Genomic DNA, 13604 nt, shown 5'->3' on the forward strand with positions numbered 1-13604 from the left:
ATTTTTTCGTGGTTGTTAGAGACCATATACTAATACCATGTATTAAATTTCAGCTGGATCAGATAAATTTTGCTCCTGCAAAAGTCTCCGGAGGTCAAATCTGGGGATCGGTTTATATGGGGGCTATATAATTATGGACCGATAGGGACCAATTTTTGCATGGTTGTTAGACACCATATACTAATACCATGTATTAAATTTCAGCTGGATCGGATGAAATTTGCTGCTCTTAGAGGATCCGCAAACCAAATCTGGGAATCGGTTTATATGGGGGCTATATATAATTATGGACCGATATTGACCAATTTTTTCGTGGTTGTTAGAGACCATATACTAACACCACGTACCAAATTTCAACCGGATCAGATGAATTTTGCTCCTCTAAGAGGCTCCGGAGGTCAAATCTGGGGATCGGTTTATATGGGGGCTATATAATTATGGACCTATAGGGACCAATTTTTTCGTGGTTGTTAGACACCATATACTAATACCATGTATTAAATTTCAGCTGGATCGGATGAAATTTGCTGCTCTTAGAGGATCCGCAAACCAAATCTGGGAATCGGTTTATATGGGGGCTATATATAATTATGGACCGATATTGACCAATTTTTTCGTGGTTGTTAGAGACCATATACTAACACCACGTACCAAATTTCAACCGGATCAGATGAATTTTGCTCCTCTAAGAGGCTCCGGAGGTCAAATCTGGGGATCGGTTTATATGGGGGCTATATATAATTATGGACAGATATGGACCAATTTTTGCATGATTGTTACAGACCATATACTAACACCACGTACCAAATTTCAACCGGATCCGATGAAATTTGCTTCTCTTAGAGGGTTCGCAAGCCAAATCCGAGGATCGCTTTATATGGGGGCTATATATAATTATGGACCGAAATGGACCAATTTTTGCATGGTTGTTAGATACCATATATCAACACCATGTACCAAATCTCTTAGAGGATCGGCAAGCCAAATTTGGGGTTCCGTTTATATGGGGGCTATTTGTAAAAGTGGACCGATATGGCCCATGGGCAATACCATCCGACCTACATCAATAACAACTACTTGTGCCAAGTCTATAGCTTGTTTCCTTCGGAAGTTAGCGTGATTTCAACAGACGGACGGACGGGCGGACGGACATGCTTGATCGACTCAGAGTTTCACACGACCCAGAACATATATACTTTATATGGGGTCTTAGAGCAATATTTCGATGTGTTACAAACGGAATGACAAAGTTAATATGCCCCCCATCCTATGGTGGAGTGTATAAAAAATCATTGCCATCAAATCATGACCATTTAAACAAACAGTAGTTCGTTTTTGGGAATCGTACGAACATTTTCTTCCGCCTTATGTCCTATTGAACTTATATGTACGGTTGTTGAACTTTATATCCACGTTTTGTTCCTAAAATATTTGAGACATACTTCAAAAAAGGAAAATTTCATTGGATTGGGGAGAATTTCGCAAAAAATTATAAATTTTAACTACAAGTAAATATTTTTTTGCAAAGAAAAATAAGTTAAAATTAGCGCTGGCTTTAGACTTAGTTTCAATCGAATTGATGTTTGGATAGGCATCTCATTTACCGAAATTTTCATTTTGAAATAACATATATAATATATATTTTTTACTTTCAAAAACAAAACAAAATCAGATATCATAGCCCCGATTTGAAACTTTTCTATCTTTGATCCAAACTTTCAAAATCTCAATTAATTTAGAAATTATTTCTTTAAACCAAAAAGATTTTTCTTTAAATTAAGGAAACCAAGCCTTCCTTCAAGAACATTCGTCTCTAATGGAGGGACGGCAATTTTCTAAGGTGTTTGACTTAGATTTAATGACAAAAACTAATTTCTAAAACAAAGACTATAAATTTTCTTTTAATTAAAATTTCTTTATTTTAAATAAAATTGCCTTTAACATTGAGAACATTATGTATAGCTATCACAATGGACTGAATAGTCTAAGTGAGCCTGAAACTTAAGCGGGCTGCCACTTTAACCTAACCTAACCATTATGTATAGCTATCTAAAATGTCTTTTTTCAAAGAAGCCACATTTTTTGCTTGAAATCAATACCGACGTTCTTAAGAGAAGGTCAAAATATTTGACTTCAAGTAGACTTTTTTCTTGTGCGTAAAACAGTCCACCGAAAATTTCCTAAACTCAAAAAGCTCTGAACACACCATGAAGGACAATTTCCGTTAATTTAATGAAATTTAGGTTATGGAAAAAACCTAAAGAAAAAATTCCGTAGTTAAACTAACGTTAAATTTAACTTATTTGTATTGTAAACAATTTATTTGTTTGTAGTTAAATTTTATTATTTTTTTCGAAATTTTCCTTTTTAGAAGTATGTTTCAAACACTTTATGAACTAAACGTGGGTATGAAGTTCAAAGACCGTACACATACGAGTAAGTTCAATATGAACTAAAGCAGAAGGAAATTTTCGTACGATTGCCAAAATAAGATAAGAATGAACTATTGTATGGTTAAAAAGGTCATGATTTGGCGCCAATGATTTTCTTCTTTACTTTAAGTTCATATTTATACCCACCACCCTAGAATGGTGATAGGGGTATAATAAGTTTGACATTCTTAGGACCACAAACTGGTGAGCCGGATATGGTGCTTATCGGCTCATGTGTTGGTATAGCCCCCATATAGACGGATCTCCCGATTTAACTTCTTGGGGTTCTGGAAACCGTAGTTTTTATACGATTTGCCTGAATTGGGAAATCTAGAAGTATTTAAGGACCACAATTAGGTACGCTGTTTATGGCATAGCCACCATATAGACCGATCTCCCGATTTAACTCCTTGGGACTCTATAAACCGTAGTTTTTATCCCATTTGCTTAAAATTTTAAATATTTTTTAGTTTTAGACCCTTAAAACCTGTATCGGATTTACTTTTTATCGTAATCATTTAAATAATTTCGGTAAAATCTACATATTTTAGATTTCAAATCAAGTCGTTATTTCATAATTTTCTTTCACACTTAAAAGAGATGTTTACACTGAATAACAGCATCCCCGGTTCCAAAGATTTTGTCTTTACACTAATGATTTTGGTATTGATTCCGAGCCATAGAAGCGGAGAATTGAAGTAAGGATACTTTTAAGACAGATTTTTTTTTTTAATTTAAGTTTTGCGTACTTGATTTTAGGCAGCAAATTTTAATTTATTCGTTTTTTTCTTCATATCCTTTAAAGACGTGTTATTCTTCAAGTCCTTTAAAGACGTGTTAACGACAACTTACATTTTTAAATTCAGACTCGACTTCAAGTAGAAATTAGGCTATTTCTCAAGTAATCATCTTTAAAAACAGTGTTGAAAAACGTCTCCTATTTTTAAACGCTTTTTGACAACAAATTTAAAGACAATTTCTTTAATTTTAAAGATTATTGCACAATTATTAAAGACAAGTTTACCTTAGTCAAACAAAATTTTCTTTCATTTTAAGATACCCATTTTTAATTTGAATCACTTAATTATAAGGAAAAAATACTTTAAAGAAAAGTTAATCGTCTTTTGGGCAAGGAAAAAAACTTTATATCAGAGAAATGCGTCTTCTATGCTAAGCAAAAAAACGCATTCGTATTTTAAAGACATGAAATCTTTGGTCTCACGATTCCTCTAGAATCATAAATAATTAAATTCTATATATGGTATTGTCAAGTAACGTTCATGGTGGTGGGTATTTAGAATTGAGCCCGGCCGAACTTACGGCTGTATATACTTGCTTTTTTCTATGAGAGAGTGTAATTTCGTGAACTGCAGTTAACAAGTACACCATGACATTATATTTTCCTTGGTTTAACAGCGCTTTTACTTGCCGAAGAAAATTTGAAAGAAAAACTTGGAGTTCAAAATTGAAAAATGCTTTTAATACCATACGAAGTTTATGATGGGCTCATTAGTGGTAAAATTTTTAAATTTTTGTACGACACACGAATGCATTCCTCTTTTTAAACCCTCCACCACAGGATGGGGTGGAGGTAACTTTGTCATTCCGTTTGTAACACATCGAAATATTGCTCTAAGACCCCATAAAGTATATATATTCTGAGTCGTGATGAAATTCTGAGTCGATCTAAGCTTGTCCGTCCGTCCGTATGTTGAAATCACGCTAACTTCCGACAGAAACAAGCTATCGACTTGAATCTTGGCATAAGTAGTTGTTGTTGATGTAGGTCGGATGGTATTTCAAATGGGCCATATCAGTCCACTTTTACGTATAGCCCCCATATAAACGGACCCTCAGATTTGGCTTGCGGAGCCTCTAAGAGAAGCATATTTCATCCGATCCGGCTGAAATTTGGTACATGGTGTTGGTGCATATTCCCTAACAACCATGCAAAAATTGGTCCACATCGGTCCATAATTATATATAGCCTCCATATAAACCGATCCCCAGATTTGGTTTGCGGAGCCTCAAAGAGAAGCAAATTTTATCCGATCGGGCTGAAATTTGGTACATGGTGTTGGTATATGATCTTTAAAAACCATGCTAAAATTGGTCCACATCGGTCCATAATTATATATAGCCCCCATATAAACCGATCCCCAGATTTGGCTTGCGGAGCCCCAAAGAGAAGCAAATTTCATCCGATCCGGCAGAAATTTGGTACATAGTGTTGGTATATGGTCTCTAACAACCATGCTAAAATTGGTCCACATCGGTCCATAATTATATATAGCCCCCATATAAACCGATCCCCATATTTGGCTTGCGGATCCTCTAAGAGAAGCAAATTTCATCCGATCCGGTTGAAATTTGGAACATGGTGTTGGTATATGGTCTCTAACAACCGTGCCAGAATTGGTCCACATCGGTCCATAATTATATATAGCCCCCATATAAATCGTTCTCCAGATTTGACTTCCGGAGTCTCTTAGAGAAGCAAAATTCATCTGATCCGGTTCAAGTTTGGAACGTGGTGTTAGTATAAGGCCGCTAACAACCATACAAAAATTGGTCCATGTCGGTCTATAGTTATATATACACAATCCCCAATCACACAAAAATTGGTCCATATCGGTTTATAATCAAGGGTGACACTCGAGCCAAAAATAATCTACCAAAATTTTATTTCTATAGAAAATTTTGTCAAAATTTTATTTCTATAGAAAATTTTGTTAAAATTTTATTTGTATAGAAAGTTTTGTTAAATTTTCATTTCTATAGAAAATTTTGTCAAAATTATATTTCTATAGAAAATTTTGTCAAAATTTTATTTCTATAGAAAATTTTGTGAAGACTTTATTTCTATAGAAAATTTTGTCAAAATTTTATTTCTATAGAAAATTTTGTCAAAATTTTATTTCTATTGAAATTTTTGTTATATAAAATTTTATTTCTATAGAAAATTTTGTTAATTTAATATATACGTATGGACTTACTTACAATTTAGAAGACGGCGTTAGGAAGATAAGATACCTTGCCATCGGCAAGCGTTACCGCAACCCAAATAATTCGATTGTGGATGGCAGTGTTTAGAAGAAGTTTTTACGCAATCCTTGGTGGAGGGTACATAAGCTCCGGCCTGGCCGAACTTACGGCCGTATATACTTGTTTAGTTAAAACAAAAAATTATTTAAGTCAAGAAAACTTCCTCAAATAATAATTCCATAAACTGAAATAGAATTAAATTCGCTTCAGTGTCACATAGGGTTCACTTTTGTCTGAGTGCATCATGGCATTCGGTATTGTCTCATATACATATGTATGTATATAACATAGTAAGTGTAAGTGTATTGCCTTATATAGCAAAGTAAAGTTAAACATGATAATGTACATTGTTGTAAAGAAGCTTTTGTTGTTGTTGTTGTTGGTGCTTTTGTTTATTTGCTACTAGGCTTACTACTACTACTACTAAAAATAACACAAACGCTGGCATATGGTACCAAGCGTTATTTGCTTTTGTTTTCTTGCTTGCATCGTTGCAGTGTAGCAAGTCGTGCTGTTGCATTCATTGTTGGCGGTTGTACCATTTCACCACACGAAACCCTAGCCACCACACCTCTGCAACATGGATTCTTTTGTGTTTCTTGTTGTTGTTGTTGTTTTTTTGTTTTTTTTTTGTTATTTTGTTATTGCTGATGGTGATTCTTTGTTGTCTTTTGTGTTGGCCCAGTTGCAAGTAAACAAATTTGCTCCAATTCTAATGGAACGAACAGCCACCGTAACATAGTAGTTGTAGTAGTAGCAAATACGCAACAATAACAAGAAAAGGGACAACAAAAAACAGAAAAAACTAGCAAACAATGGATGTGGTATAAAAATAATACACTCTGCAGTTCAAATGGGCTTTAGTCGAATGTTTATTGGAATGAGCTAGGGATGTGTTTTTGTTTTTTTGTTCGTGTGTTTATGTCCTACCTTAAAGCTATCTGCTATTCGGCTACTAAAGGATCCAGTTTGGTGAAAACAAACATGCTTACCTTAGCACAATGGCCAAACAAAACAAAAAACACAAATGTGGACATGAACAATATCGTTTTTCAAATGGTGGAGGAGGAGAGCTGTAAGAGGAACAAATAAAAATGAATAGAATTTAATTAAAAATGCCAAGATCTATTTTTTTGCACTTTATAGAAGAACATTTATGTTACAACCAAATTTATAAGAAAAAACCAGTAAGGAAAGTCTAAAATCGGGCGGGGCCGACTATATTATACCCTGCACCACTTTGTAGATCTAAATTTTCGATACCATATCACATCCGTCAAATGTGTTGGGGCTATATATAAAGGTTTGTCCCAAATACATACATTTAAATATCACTCGATCTGGAAGAATTTGATAGGCTTCTACAAAATCTATAGACTCAAAATTTAAGTCGGCTAATGCACTAGGGTGGAACACAATGTTAGTAAAAAAAAAATATGGGAAACGTTTAAATCTGAAGCAATTTTAAGGAAATTTCGAAAAAGTTTATTGATGATTTATCGCTCGATATATATGTATTAGAAGTTTAGGAAAATTAGAGTCATTTTTACAACTTTTCGACTAAGCAGTGGCGATTTTACAAGGAAAATGTTGGTATTTTGACCATTTTTGTCGAAATCAGAAAAAAATATATATGGGAGCTATATCTAAATCTGAACCGATTTCAAATTTGGCATGCATAGTAACAACGCTAATTCTACTCCCTGTGCAAAATTTCAACTAAATCGGAGTTAAAAATTGGCCTCTGTGGTCATATTAGTGTAAATCGGGCGAAAGCTTTATATGGGAGATATATCCAAATCTGAACCGATTTCAAGCAAATTTGGCACGCATAGTTACAACGCTAATTCTACTCCCTATGCAAAATTTCAACTAAATCGGAGCAATAAATTGGCCTCTGTGGGCAAATGAGTGTAAATCGGGCGAAAGCTATATATGGGAGCTATATCTAAATCTGAACCGATTTTGCTGATATTTGGCAAGTTTTTCGAGACTCATAAAATATTCGGATGTACGGAATTTGAGGAAGATCGGTTGATATACACGCCAATTATGACCAGATCGGTGAAAAATATATATGGCAGCTATATCTAAATCTGAACCGATTTTTTCCAAAATCAATAGGGATCGTCTTTGAGCCGAAACAGGACCCTATACCAAATTTTAGGACAATCGGACTAAAACTGCGAGCTGTACTTTGCACACAAAAATACATCAACAGACAGACAGACAGACAGACGGACAGACAGACGGACATCGCTAAATCGACTCAGAATTTAATTCTAAGCCGATCCGTATACTAAAAGGTTGGTCTATGATTACTCCTTCTTGGCGTTACATACAAATGCACAAACTGTACCACAGTAGTGGTGAAGGGTATAACAAGCATATACGGCCGTAAGTTCGGCCAGGCCGAATCTTATGTACCCTCCACCATGGATTGCATAGAAACTTGTACTAAAGACTGTTATCCACAATCGAATTACTTGGGTTGCGGTAACACTTGCCGATGGCAAGATATCTTAAAACTTCTTAACACCGTCCTTAATTATAAGTTAGTCCATACGGGGTATATATTACACAAAAAAGACCGTTTAAATACGTATATAATTCACTTTGACAAAATTTTCTATAGATATAAAATTTTGACAACATTTTCTATAGAAATAATATTTTGACAAAATTTTCTACAAAATTAAAATCTTGACAAAATTTTGTATTGTAAGAAAATTTTGACAAAATTTTCTATAGAAATAAAATTTTGACAATATTTTCTATAGAAATAAAACCTTGACAAAATTTTGTATAGTAATAAAATTTTGACAAAATTTTCTGTAGAAATAAAATTTTGTTGTTTCTTATTGCAGCTTAAAACCATACATTGACTAAACTACAAGTGTAGCTTAACCAACAGAGGAAAAGAATGTTTGTCAAATTTATTTGACAAACATTCAAATCGATGATTTGACAGTGGCATAGGAAAAGAGATATGTTTGTTTCGAATTTATTTCGGCATAAGCCGGCTATCAATGTAAAGCCTTTTTTCGGAAGGTTCAAGTGTGGTTTTTGTTGGGTTTAATAAACTGCCTGAATTTATTCTGATAATTGGTTGATAGTTTTGCTGCAAGTAGAGGATGCTGATGAGGAATGTGGTAATTCCGAAACGTGCGTCCATCCAACCATCTTGCAGTCTATAGGGCTTTGCCCAAATAAATTTGACAAACATTCCTTTCCTCTGTTGGTTAAGCTACACTTGTAGTTTAGTCAATGTATGGTTTTAAGCTGAAATCAAAAACAACAACAATGCTTAAAGAACAAAACCAACAATAACAAAACAAAACAAATGGAGAAATAAAATTTTGGTAGATTTGTTTTTGGGGATCGGCTATATATAACCATAGACCTATATGGACCAAGTTTTGCATGGTTGTTAGCGGCCATATACTAGCGCAATGTACCAAATTTCAACCGGATCGGACGAATTTTGCTCCTCCAAGAGCTCCGGAGGTCAAATCTTGGGATCGGTTTATATGGGGGCTACATAGAATTATTGACCGATATGGACCAACTCCTGCATGGTTGTTAACGACCATATACTAACACCACGTACCAAATTTCAACCGAATCGGGTGAATGTTGCTCATCCACGAGGCTCCGGAGGTCAAATCTGAGGATCGGTTTATATGGGGGCTATATATAATTATGAACCAATTTTTGCATGGTTGTTAGAGACCATATACCAACACCATGTACCAAATTTCAGCCGGATCGGATGAAATTTGCTTCTCTTAGAGGCTCCGCAAGCCAAATCTGAGCGTCGGTTTATATGGGGGCTATACGTAAAAAAGGTCCGATATTGACCATTTGGAATACCATCCGACCTACATCAATAACAACTACTTGTGCCAAGTTTGAAGTCGATAGCTTGTTTCGTTCGGAAGTTAGCGTGATTTCAACAGACGAACGGACGGACGGACATGCTTAGATCGACTCAGAATTTCACCACGACCCAGAATATATATACTTTATGGGGTCTTAGAGCAATACTTCTATGTGTTATAAACGGAATGACAAAGTTAATAAACCCCACATCCTACGGTGGAGGGTATAAAAAAAAAGAAAACGACAATGACCCACATATAATTTATGGTGACATGAGGACAAAACTAACGCCTTTGATTGGGAAATTCATGGACATGGCAGAGATTCAAACCCATATGTACAAAGCGATGAGGTCTAAGTAGCATTCCGCTTTATTTCAGGCTGACATTGACTATTCAGTCCATTACGATACCACATTAACTAAAACTACCTATTATATATAGGCACTTCTAGTTATACTCTCCACTATAGTATGAAACGCATCGAAATATTGGTCTCAAATCCCATAAAGTATATACACTGAAAAAAAGCGTGCCCGGTTCCAAAGATTTTGTCTTTACTTTAAAAATTTTCGTATTGATTCCGAGCCAAAGAAGCGGAGAATACAAGTAACATAAAGCTGACATATTTCATATCTGTTCCTATTATAATCATAACACAGTTTTTCTCGGATCACTAAATTTTTGGGCTTGTTGGAGAAGGGGAACCAATTTTTTCTTCAAACATTTAAGTGAAACCGATTGAAACCATATACTGAAATTAAGTAAAATCTTTTAGTTAATTTTATAAATTTGAACAATGTACTAAATCAAACCAAAACCCAGTAAAATCATGTACTACAACCAGGGATCCGGAGCGTGGAGCGGAGCGGAGCAAGCCCTTTTTTTGCCGGAGCGGGAGCGGAGCGGGAGCGGCATTTCTAAAATCCGGAGCGGAGCGGGAGCGGAGCGGTTTCCAAATGAAAAACCGCTCCGCTCCGAATAAAATATTACTTTAATGAAATGTGTAACTTTGAAATTACACTGTGTAGGTAATTTCAAATTTAGCTAGTACTTAGCGTAGTGTGAGTAAACGTTTAAAATGTACGATATGTATTTTTGTACGTACGTACATTGGGGAAAACACAACGTGTTTTTTAGTAATTGTTTTCAAAAACGGCAAATGTCAAAATATATCTCTAGTATGTGTTGTAAAAGTAACAACAGTACTTTCGATCAATTTCATCCCGTATTACTACAAAGATGTTTGTAATGAACGTCAAATAAATGCAATTAAACGATCTTATTTATATTTAATTTTTTAGTTTTCTACACTGAAAAAAATATTGTCGTGAAGTCAAAGATTCCATGTCCTTAGAATAAGAATGCAAATTTTGCTTAACATGGAAGACGCATTTCTCTAAAATAAAGTTTTTTTCTTGTCCAAAAGGCAATAAACTTTTGAATGAAGTTGTAATGTCCTTATAATTAAGTGATTTTACTTAAAAATGTGTATCATAACATGAAAGATAAAATTTTTGAGGTAAGGTCAACGTGACTTTAATAATTAAGAAAAATTCTTTCAAATTAATAAAATTGTCTTTAAATTTGTTTCCTTTTTGCATCTTGCCTACAAAGCAAAAAATCGTTAAAAAATAAGACATGTTTTTCAACACTTTATTTTAAAGACGCTTTTTACTTGAAACATAGCATAATTTCTACTGGAAGTCGAGTCTTAATATGGAAAAAAAAATAACTCGTTAACTCGTTTTTAAAGGATTTTGATAACAACTGACGAAAAAAAATCTAAAAAAAATTAAAAATTAACATTTGCTTCCTAGAAACAAGTACATAACCCCCAAATTTAAAAGAGAATTACGTCTTTAAAGTATCCTTACTTGTATTCTCCGCTTCTTTGGCTCGGAATTAATACCCAAACTGTTAAAGTAAAGACAAAATCTTTGGAACCGGGCATGCTTTTTTTCATTCACATTTCTTTACTATTGTACTATAACCTAGCATTATCTTATTTCTGATATTAGTTCTCGAAAATTTAATTAAAATTATGGATAGTTTCAATTTTGGTTGAAAAATGTGCGCATATACATTTATTATACAATAAAGGGGGAAAAGCGAAATTAGGTAACACTAGATCTGAGTAAGAATATTCGTAGGTATACCACGGACTGATGTCGATGGAGGTTGTTGCAAACATAAACATACACACACATTACAAATATAACAAAACCTCTTCTCTACGTCTGTTGCAAAACAAAAAAAACTTTCGGAGAGTAGTTACTTATACTCTGTGTATAGACTTTCAATTCCAATCAGCGTTGCCGTTTTGGTCCGATCGGACCAAAATTGGTCCAAAAGATTTCTAATTTTTAAATTTGGTCCGATGGTCAGACCAAACAGAATTTGGTCCATTTTGGTCCATTTTCATAAATTTGGTTTCTATCACATATTAAATAGTAGATGGTGCACCGACCAAACAGAATTTGGTCCATTTTGGTCCATTTTCATAAATTTGGTTTCTATCACATATTAAATAGTAGATGGTGCACCGCAAAGAATATTGTCGGGAGGCCAAATATTTCACATGCTTAAAATACGAATACGAATTTTGCTTAGAATAGAAGACGTATTTCTCTGAAAAAAAGTTTTTCCTTGTCTAAAAGTCTCTAAACTTTTCAATGAAGTCTGTTTGTCCTTATAGCTAAGTGATTCGGCATAAAAATGTGTATCCTAACATGAATGCAAATTTCGTTTTAATGAAGTCAAAATGGATTTAATATTTCTGAAAAAATCTTCAAAATTAATAAAATATTTCAACAAATTGTTTTAAAGTCATTATACCCTAAACCACATAGTGGTTAGGGTATAATAAGTTTGATCTGCCAAAAAATGTGCCTACAAGAAATATTGATTTTAGACCCCATAAAATATATACCGATCGACTCAGAATCACCTCCTGAGTCGATCTAGCGCTTGGCGTCCGTCCGTCCGTCCGTCTGTCCATGTATTTGTTGTTCACAGGATTTCGGTCGCAATTATTAACCGATTTTGATGAAATTTGGTACAGGGAGTTTTTTTGGGCACAAGGACGAACGTTATTGAATTTGGAAGAAATCGGATCAAATTTAGATATTGCTCCCATATATATGTATTGCCCGATTTCGACAAATGGGGTCACGTTGCACTTTTTTTACTAACCGATCGTCGTCAAATTTAGCAGAAAATAATCTTCTGCATCACCCTTTAAGTCTGAAAATTTCATCGAAATCGGTTCAGATTTAGATATAGGTCCCATATATATGTATCGCCCGATTTTGTCAAATTAGGTCATAAAACCCTTATTTATCAACCGATCTTACTCAAAGTTGGCGAAATGTAATCTTCTATAGCACTAACTATATGTGCAAAAAATAATCGAAATCGGTTCAGATTTAGCTATAGCTCCCATATACGTACCGCCCGATTTTTCTAAATAAAATAAAACTCAATTGAACAAATAATACAATGTTTGTACTATAATTTTCTCGAAGAGGAGCGGAGCGTGGAGCGGAGCGGAGCGATTTTTTTTTTTCTCGGAGCGGAGCGGTTTTTTTTTCTCCGGAGCGGAGCGAAAAAAATGGACCGCTCCGGATCCCTGACTACAACTAATACCATTAAAATCTCAAAATAAAAAAAAATCTAACATTTTCTCTTTTTCTTTATATTTTCATTTGCTACCATAAAAGTTGAGCATAAACGGGATATAATATTAAAATGATAAACGTATATTCACTCCCACACACACACACACAATACTCTCTGACTATAGTTTTGTCACCACATCATTCCCCTAAATATCAATCCATTCGAATGGACAATAGTAAAACTATATGCTTATGGCTAAAAATCTACATTTATATTTTGAGCATAAAAGATTTCCAGGATAAATCCTTCAGAAGTATATCATCTACTTAAGTTCATGAAATGGAAATGGGAAAAGATAAATAAGAATTGTATTAACTCTTCTTTTTTTATGAATATCATTATTCGCCCTAAAATATATTCTCCAAATATATTCTAAATACCACATTAATGTATCCCTCATCTCAAGGGTATTTTGGTCGTCACTAACTTCCTTTGAGTGTATAACGGTGGGGTTGTTCTATTTACATCCTTTGTTGGAGACAATCAGGAGCGTGGCTATGTGTTGTTATGTTGAATACTCAGGAAAAAATTATCATAAATACACCCAGAAAAAAGTGACCCCTTC

General features: G+C 34.4%; 2 protein-coding genes across 7 annotated transcripts in view; one reads left to right on the top strand and one right to left on the bottom strand.

The window, feature by feature from the left end:
• Positions 1-13604, bottom strand: part of LOC142226314 (uncharacterized) — a 549856-nt gene that overhangs the window by 191071 nt on the left and 345181 nt on the right. For 2 of the 4 annotated variants that reach the window (XM_075296237.1, XM_075296240.1), the window contains exon 6: positions 6470-6550. The exons of 1 other annotated variant lie outside the window; for it this stretch is intronic. The gene's annotated coding sequence lies outside the window, so the exon portion shown is untranslated. Of the gene's footprint in view, positions 1-6407; positions 6551-13604 lie in introns of all 4 variants that reach the window. One more of the 4 variants, XM_075296238.1, reaches the window with a different exon arrangement.
• Positions 1-13604, top strand: part of eys (eyes shut) — a 513219-nt gene that overhangs the window by 147091 nt on the left and 352524 nt on the right. The gene's annotated exons all lie outside the window — the stretch shown is intronic.

Source organism: Haematobia irritans, chromosome 2 (genome assembly GCF_050003625.1).
Source record: "Haematobia irritans isolate KBUSLIRL chromosome 2, ASM5000362v1, whole genome shotgun sequence".
NCBI classification, from domain to species: Eukaryota; Metazoa; Arthropoda; class Insecta; order Diptera; family Muscidae; genus Haematobia; species Haematobia irritans.